The following is an 8966-nucleotide window of genomic DNA, read 5'->3' as shown; positions in this document are numbered from 1 at the left end:
AAGAGGGGTTGATGTTTACGCATACCCTGGAAAAAGGTTACGATGTTGTTGCCTTTCATTATTTTGTGAAAACCCTTCTGAGAAAAGAATATGGTAATTAGCAGCTCATGTATAAAGTAGCGACAAAAACAATCTTTACAAAATGAATAAAACGCATAAGTTAGAAGAATATTATTATTTTACTTTTACAAATTAATACTTTGCCATATCAATTTACTATTTTAGTTGGGACTAGGCTACAAGATTAGCTTATTCCCAACTAAAATAGCAAATTGATATAACAAATTAAAATCTTATTATTATTAATGTTAAAAAAAAACAATAAAAATAAAAATAAAACATGGATTAGTATTCGGAAATAAAACATGGATTAGTATTCGCACTATTTACTTTCACTGTAATTCAATATAATCTTAGGAGCTTAGTTGTCGACACTAACATCGATATCAAACGACTGATAGCAGATGTATTATTTATTTTAAAATATGTATAGGTACCTAGCTAACAATATTATTGCATTCCAATAATGATTATCAGTTGTTAAAATTCAGTTAGAATAGATATAACACCTAAGCATCTCTTTGATGTTCACATCCAAGAGCTGTTTACATTGTTTGAAACACGTTTAGACTTTATTATCGGATTTCCAGAATCATAAAAGTCGTTTGGATAATCCACAAAACATTACCTGACTGCCAGATTAACTTCTGTAACAAAGATTTAGACTTTAGGTATAAATACTAATAGGTCCGACGGGCCCGTGTTGCCCCTTTACGTGACAAAAGTCTTTCGACGCAATAATTTCAAAAATGATAATGAATATTTTGAATACCTCGTGACTATGTTGAAGGAAACATACTTCTAAACAAATTCAGTGATGCATAAAATTCAATAAATTTTTTTTATCAGTTTATGATAAAATAATTGGTGTCTCGGGCCCATTGAACCCACCTTGCCCGGGTAAGAGTTAAGTGAGGATTGTATTCAATTTTTTATTATCTTCAATTTTGGTAATAACAACTTTTTTTGTAAAAGCTGATAATTTTTAAATTACGAATTTTACGGAAAAATAAAATCTTTGATCCCTAATAACATAACTCAAAAGTATTGATTTATATTAACAACTTTATATAACAAATTTTAATAAGAATTTGTCCCTCTATCGATTTATGATATTATTTTTAATAAAATAATTTTCACCCCTGAGAAGGGGTGTCATCCACCCTCAGGGTAAAAGCGCAAGTTGTTGTCATGTCACCTTTATTCCTTAAGGTATCCTCTAACTAGTCACGAATTTTCATGAAAATCGATGAAGGTTCAACGAAATCGGAGGTGAAAACCTTCAGTGACTGCACTAATTGTGAGTATAAGGAGCTACTTCGCTAAAGATTGTTATCACGGTGAATGACAGGCTGTGAATGCAATTATCACTCTATTGCTTTACATTTACACCTTAAAAGGTATCAGAGGATAACAATAATTATAATTTTAGTTCCTGACTTATTTGACTTACGATTCATAAATGGTGCTAGTAGAATCTTTGGTAATTATTTTAATAATGACACCGAAGAGATGAAAATATTTGATTCCAGTTTATGCCTCTACACAGGTGCTCCGAGTAGGTTACCAAATCTAATACTTAATTTCACCAACCACTTGAGCAAGCAACATTTAGAGGTGGACACTGTTACGGTCTTTGCTACCGCTGCGCTGGTTAAATAAAAAAAAATATAAAAAAAAAATTGAAAATTGAGTTTTGATCATAGGACTCTAAGAACGGTGACCTTAACAGTGGTATTCCGGCTTAGCTCAGAAGAAGGCGATATCGTGAGTCGTACCTAAGTACTTAATGCCTAAATATCTTTTATAGTGTTAACCCGGTTGCGCCAATCGGTTTTCCCCAGATACCACTACGTAAAATTACTTACTTCTAACCGATAAATAGGTAAATATCAGAAGTTAAAAGAAATCCTAATCTCATAAAAAAAAAACATTTTATAATACATAATTATTTAAGTTAATATTATTAAATATTTAAATGTAACCAAGGTTGTATTCATACATGTTACGGTATTAAACTCCTTATAGATCTATATAGGCTCACATTGATATTATACTGTATATATATAAAAAAAGAAAAGGAAAAACAAAATAGAAAATGTTATTAAAGTATGAACAACCTTAAATTAAACGAAAAGTGATAATGTTTCAGTCCACTTAGCCGCACGATATTAACATAACCACTGTGTAGAATTTTCTGCGTTGAAAATCCAATACTCCAAAGAAAAAAAAGGAAAAATCCTCCTACCTTTCGATTTCTGCTTTCCCTTACTTACATAGCCAAACTTCAGTCGTTAAGCTTGGTATTTAATCATTGTGACTTCACCTTAGGCAGAACCCTATGCCATGCGAAGACTAATATATTTGGGTAGGTATACCTAGGACCTCACACTTGCACCCTACAAATAGTTCATATTTTAAGCAAAAATTTAATTTGCCGACAACATTCTTATTCAAATTTTGATTTTTGTCTACCCGGCCTAATTAATTAAGTCAGAATTTTATTATTATTCAAAATCATCAACCACCGGTTGTTACTGTAAATTTTAAAGTTCTTAACACCAACAAAAAGTGAAAGATAGTATAGGTAAACTACACGCTCTTTTTACGTTCGAATTCTACCACAAAAACAATTAACAAGTGACAGTAAAGAAATAAAAAAGTAAGATTCAACTTTGAATTGAGGAAAATGAAAAGGGTTAAATTATAACGAGATCTATCTTAACTTACCTCAAAGAGGGCTGTGATTATCCGGGAAAATATAAAATTTCCCTAGCACACCGGCATAGAAAACACGCTTCTAACCCTTGCTTCCGCTCAGCAAAAGTCCGTTACATCGGCCGATTGACAAACAAAACCAAAACCCACCAGACATCAATTCCACAACTATCCGACCCCTCACGCTATTCCTTCCAAACGTTCAAAGGAAAACCCCTAATTTTCCTCACATTGGCACGTGAACTTGACTTCCTGACCTCCAACCAAAAAGTAAAACCTTTCGCGTCGGTGTCAATGACAGACCCTTGTGATAGTGACTATGCCACCCAAAATACTGTTTGATAATTATGCTGTGTTATCAAGGGTACTGTTGGTTGTCTAACTAGTAGTGACCAATTCAGAGTTATTTATTTTCATATTTTCTTGTAGTACGGTAGCTGATCACAGCAAGTTTATAAATATTGACTGACATACGGCTGCAAATTGCAGTCGGCTTTTGCGTGAAAATAGACCATAACATCACCCCCTTCCTAAAAAAAAAACATAAAAAAAAAAAAAATGGATGGCCTCAAATTTGTGTGGTTGGTTAAACCTTCGCCCCTAAGGAGTATGATATCCATAATATTGCAACACCTAACTGTGAGTGAACACAGAAAGGCGCGTGGACTTGAATATATTGAGCCACTGACGGGAGTAAAAGCATTTTTCTAATTCTATTGTTAGTATCCTTACAAAATAAGACTAAAAACTAGACTATCAGAATCAACTTTGATACTGTTGAAATCGGGACCCTTTACATGGCCTCTGGTAATCACCAGTTACAGCACAAAAAAAAATCATAGCCAAAATTTTGATCCTATAGGGATCGACAATTTTCCAAATCAATTCACTTTTCCATACTAAAAAAAAACCTGCATGTACACAACTAATACATCATCGGTAACTTGCATTGCCAAAGATACCTCAGTATCTGTAACATTAGAAAAAGTCCTATCTGAGATAAGAATTATACTCAATAACTATAAGGTTCTAATACTCTATCACTTACTCAAAAAAAAATCTTACCCACAGCTCGTTTTGTAGAGATATCACTCTCTTGGCAATGTATGCAAAAAAAAAAAAAAAAAAAAAAATCCGTGACAACGAACACCTATAAAGGAAAAGGTCGTTGCAAAATTGCCTAGAACAAAACTATGTGCTCTAAAGTTTCCTGGAGTTCTATTAAAAAAAAAATATATATGTATACTTACTAAAAAAAACCATATCTAGACAAATCAGTATTACAATCTACCATATAAGATGACTTAAGTTGGAGTTGAAACAGCAGTGATATCTGCTTTCAAATCTTTACTGTGCCAAGTTCCTACGCTAGTACCTTTATCGTCTTTTAACTTGTATACCCAAGGACTGACTTTTTCATAAATTGTTAGGGGTCCGCGAAATTTTGGCGCTAATGATGCTGTGAAGTAACTTGCCGCATCGGACTGTACATAGTTTTTAAGCCACACCTTTTGCCCTACTTCATAAATTACATCTCTACGCCTGAGATCATACCGTTTTTTACTAGTCTGGTAGGCCTTATCCAGCCGCTGGCGAATATCTTTAAATAACTTTGACAATTCATTAGGTCGGTTCGCAGGTTCTGCAACCACGGACTCGTTAGAAACGCCTTGTGAATGATCCTTACCATTAACAATTATTTCCCTGCCAAAATTTGCCAGAAAAGGAGTTACCTTCGTAGTCTCGCTGATGGAAGTGCGAATAGCACACGCTACCTTTTGCAGGTACTGATCCCACTGACGGTGGTTGTCTGCTACATAGGAGCGCAGCATCGTCTTTAAAGTCCTATGCTGACGTTCACAAGCGTTAGCTTGCGGGTGATAATTAGCAGTGCGTATAAGATCAACACCATATGAACCTGTGAAATCCACAAACTCCTTGCTAACGAATTGTTTCCCATTATCGGTCAGCAGCTTCTGGGGCACTCCAAAAAGTAAGAATACGTGATCCTCCAAAATCTTGCAGATGGTTTTCGAATTTGCCGTACGCATAGGTTGGAAAATACAGAATTTGGTAAAGTAATCCTGTACACTCAAAATATAAAGATATCCCTTGGTTGATTTGGGAAATGGACCTACTATGTCCACCGACACTAATTCCCATGGTTTCGATACGTCAGGTCTTCCACATAATTGACCAGCTGGAGCCTTTTGTTCGGGTTTACTAGCGATGCAAGTATGACAATTCCTTACGTACTTGCCGACATCACTCTTCATTTTAGGCCAATAAAATTTTGAAGATATTCGATGAAAAGTCTTATGTACACCAGTATGACCAGAAGTTGGATCGTCATGCTGTTTCCGAAGAATATCTTTCCGTTTATCTCTTGGAACCACTAACTTCCAATCGTATTCGAATCCTACAAGTTTCGAATAACGATTCGCCACATACTTATATAATCGACCATCGGCCACTCGCCACAACGGATACTTTAAAGGAGATTCTTCCACTAACGTCTTCTGTTTGACATACCATGGATCCTTAACCTCCGGAATATCATCTTGCGACTGCACTAAATCGACAACGTCAATGCTCGGGACGGCCCTACTTAACATGTCTGGAACGACATTTTCAGCTCCCTTGCGATGTACAATCCTAAAATCAAATTGTTGGAGTCTCAGAATCCACCTGGCTAGTCGCCCAGTTGGTTGTGGTAATTTATATAACCACGTCAAAGAATGATGGTCTGTAACGACGGTAAAAGAATAACCTTCCAAATATGCCCTCAGTTTCTCTATGGACCACACAATCGCCAAACATTCTCTCTCAACGGTAGAGTAATTTCTTTCGGTATGTGACAAGGACCTACTCACATATGCAATTACGTGTTCGCCATCATCTGACAGCTGACTTAAAACCGCTCCGATACCATACGCCGAGGCGTCCGTCTGAAGCTGAAACGGCTTAGAGAAGTTTGGACAACTTAGGATGGGAGCAGATACTAAACAGTCCTTAATCTTACGAAAGGAATCCTCACATTCCTCGGTCCAGTTCCATTTTCTGTTCTTTCGAAGCAAACCCGTAATCGGTGCAACTACTGACGAGAACTGAGGTATGAACCTCCTATACCACGAGGCCGTGATCGTCTAGTGGTTAGGGCCCCACGTTGGGCGCCACTTGTTACGGTCTTTGCTACCGCTGCGCTGGTTAAATAAAAAAAATATAAAAAAAAAATTGAAAATTGAGTTTTGATCATAGGACTCTAAGAACGGTGACCTTAACAGTGGTATTCCGGCTTAGCTCAGAAGAAGGCGATATCGTGAGTCGTACCTAAGTACTTAATGCCTAAATATCTTTTATAGTGTTAACCCGGTTGCGCCAATCGGTTTTCCCCAGATACCACTACGTAAAATTACTTACTTCTAACCGATAAATAGGTAAATATCAGAAGTTAAAAGAAATCCTAATCTCATAAAAAAAAAACATTTTATAATACATAATTATTTAAGTTAATATTATTAAATATTTAAATGTAACCAAGGTTGTATTCATACATGTTACGGTATTAAACTCCTTATAGATCTATATAGGCTCACATTGATATTATACTGTATATATATAAAAAAAGAAAAGGAAAAACAAAATAGAAAATGTTATTAAAGTATGAACAACCTTAAATTAAACGAAAAGTGATAATGTTTCAGTCCACTTAGCCGCACGATATTAACATAACCACTGTGTAGAATTTTCTGCGTTGAAAATCCAATACTCCAAAGAAAAAAAAGGAAAAATCCTCCTACCTTTCGATTTCTGCTTTCCCTTACTTACATAGCCAAACTTCAGTCGTTAAGCTTGGTATTTAATCATTGTGACTTCACCTTAGGCAGAACCCTATGCCATGCGAAGACTAATATATTTGGGTAGGTATACCTAGGACCTCACACTTGCACCCTACAAATAGTTCATATTTTAAGCAAAAATTTAATTTGCCGACAACATTCTTATTCAAATTTTGATTTTTGTCTACCCGGCCTAATTAATTAAGTCAGAATTTTATTATTATTCAAAATCATCAACCACCGGTTGTTACTGTAAATTTTAAAGTTCTTAACACCAACAAAAAGTGAAAGATAGTATAGGTAAACTACACGCTCTTTTTACGTTCGAATTCTACCACAAAAACAATTAACAAGTGACAGTAAAGAAATAAAAAAGTAAGATTCAACTTTGAATTGAGGAAAATGAAAAGGGTTAAATTATAACGAGATCTATCTTAACTTACCTCAAAGAGGGCTGTGATTATCCGGGAAAATATAAAATTTCCCTAGCACACCGGCATAGAAAACACGCTTCTAACCCTTGCTTCCGCTCAGCAAAAGTCCGTTACATCGGCCGATTGACAAACAAAACCAAAACCCACCAGACATCAATTCCACAACTATCCGACCCCTCACGCTATTCCTTCCAAACGTTCAAAGGAAAACCCCTAATTTTCCTCACATTGGCACGTGAACTTGACTTCCTGACCTCCAACCAAAAAGTAAAACCTTTCGCGTCGGTGTCAATGACAGACCCTTGTGATAGTGACTATGCCACCCAAAATACTGTTTGATAATTATGCTGTGTTATCAAGGGTACTGTTGGTTGTCTAACTAGTAGTGACCAATTCAGAGTTATTTATTTTCATATTTTCTTGTAGTACGGTAGCTGATCACAGCAAGTTTATAAATATTGACTGACATACGGCTGCAAATTGCAGTCGGCTTTTGCGTGAAAATAGACCATAACAACACCTATAATAGGAGAGTGACACACCCCTAATTTGAGGCTTAGAAATCGAAAAAGTAACCATGATAGGTGAATGGCAAATTTTGGTTATTCTTTATGTTTTCGAGGTCGCTGAATCCGAATATGAAGTTTATTTTTAAATAAATTTGGTGGAACATGATCAAAAATCAAATTTTATGCAAAAATGCGAAACATCAATTTAGATGATTTTTCAAATTTAACTCTCTGTATCTTTGGTTGCTGTAAATATTTCCTTTCGAAAATTTTACTGTATTATCTTTGAAGTAGTTAAATAACAATGAGACTTGTCTGAGAAGTTTAAACAAATTATAAGAGGAGATGTTAGTTTTTAAACATTTTGTCGTCAGATTTCGTTAGTTTCATGTTTACTTAAAAAAGTTGAGTGACAAACTTTTTAGTTTATAATTTTAACCAACAAAGCATTAAAACATGAGTCATGATGAAGTTTTCTGGAAAATTTCAAGTCAAAATAAGCAATAGAAAAAAATTTATGTGACTTTATAGATGAGTGACAGTCCCCCAAAAATTCTTATTTCTTGAGATACTGACGACGATGTGGTGAATGGCTAATTTTGGTCGTACTTTATGTTTTTGATGGTACTGAAAATGAAAGTGAGGTTTATTTTGAAATTGGTGTGGGGAAACATTATCAAAATCGCAATTTTACCCTAAAAATTGAAAAAAAAAATGAAATCAAGGTTTTTGGCGTTTAACTGACTACAAATCTGTTACATTTTAATACTTAATCTGAAATTTTTAAAGCACATATTTCTTACCTTTCTGAATGTTTTCCCACTTATAATTCAAAATAAACCTTATTTTCGTTTTCAGCACCATCAAATACATAAAATATGACCAAAATTAGCCATTCACCACACCGTGGTCAGTATCTCGAGAAATAAGAGTTTTTTTGGGGAAGTGCCACTCGTCTATAGTGTCACATAACTTTTTCCTTATTAAAAATTTTGACTTGAAATTTTCCACAAAGCTTCTTCATGACTCATGTTTTAATCCTGAGTTGGTTAAAATTATAATCTAAAAAGTTTGTCACTCAACTTTTTTAAGTAAAAATGAAACTAACGAAATCTCACGACAAAATGTTTAAAAATTAACAACTCCTCTTTTAATTTGTTTAACCATCTCAGACAATAGTATTTTCTACAACAAGAGAGAAAAAAAACACATTTCTCACGAGCGCAGAAGTTTGTTGAGCCGAGTGCCGCAAATCACGGGTCATATTACCCGTATGCACGCCAATGGTGAATATACAATTCTTAACTATATGCCAAAAAATTCGCAATAATTACCTACTAAAACCTACCCAATTTTATTTGTATATCTCGTGCGGTTTTAGAGCAATAAATAAATCGTCAGATTGT

General features: G+C 34.8%; 1 long non-coding RNA gene across 1 annotated transcript; it reads right to left on the bottom strand.

Annotated features, from left to right (window-relative positions):
• Positions 1–6263: 6263 nt before the first annotated feature.
• Positions 6264–7563, bottom strand: LOC126879836 (uncharacterized). The gene is made up of 2 exons (XR_007696304.1): positions 7061–7563; positions 6264–6729 (listed from the first exon to the last, which is right to left on the bottom strand). It is a non-coding gene; the product is annotated as an uncharacterized LOC126879836 (long non-coding RNA).
• Between the last annotated feature and the right edge of the window lie 1403 nt (positions 7564–8966).

This window comes from Diabrotica virgifera, chromosome 2, assembly GCF_917563875.1.
Source record: "Diabrotica virgifera virgifera chromosome 2, PGI_DIABVI_V3a".
NCBI classification, from domain to species: Eukaryota; Metazoa; Arthropoda; class Insecta; order Coleoptera; family Chrysomelidae; genus Diabrotica; species Diabrotica virgifera.
The sequence above is the reverse complement of the archived record's forward strand: the minus strand, read 5'-3'. Positions and strand labels throughout refer to the sequence as shown.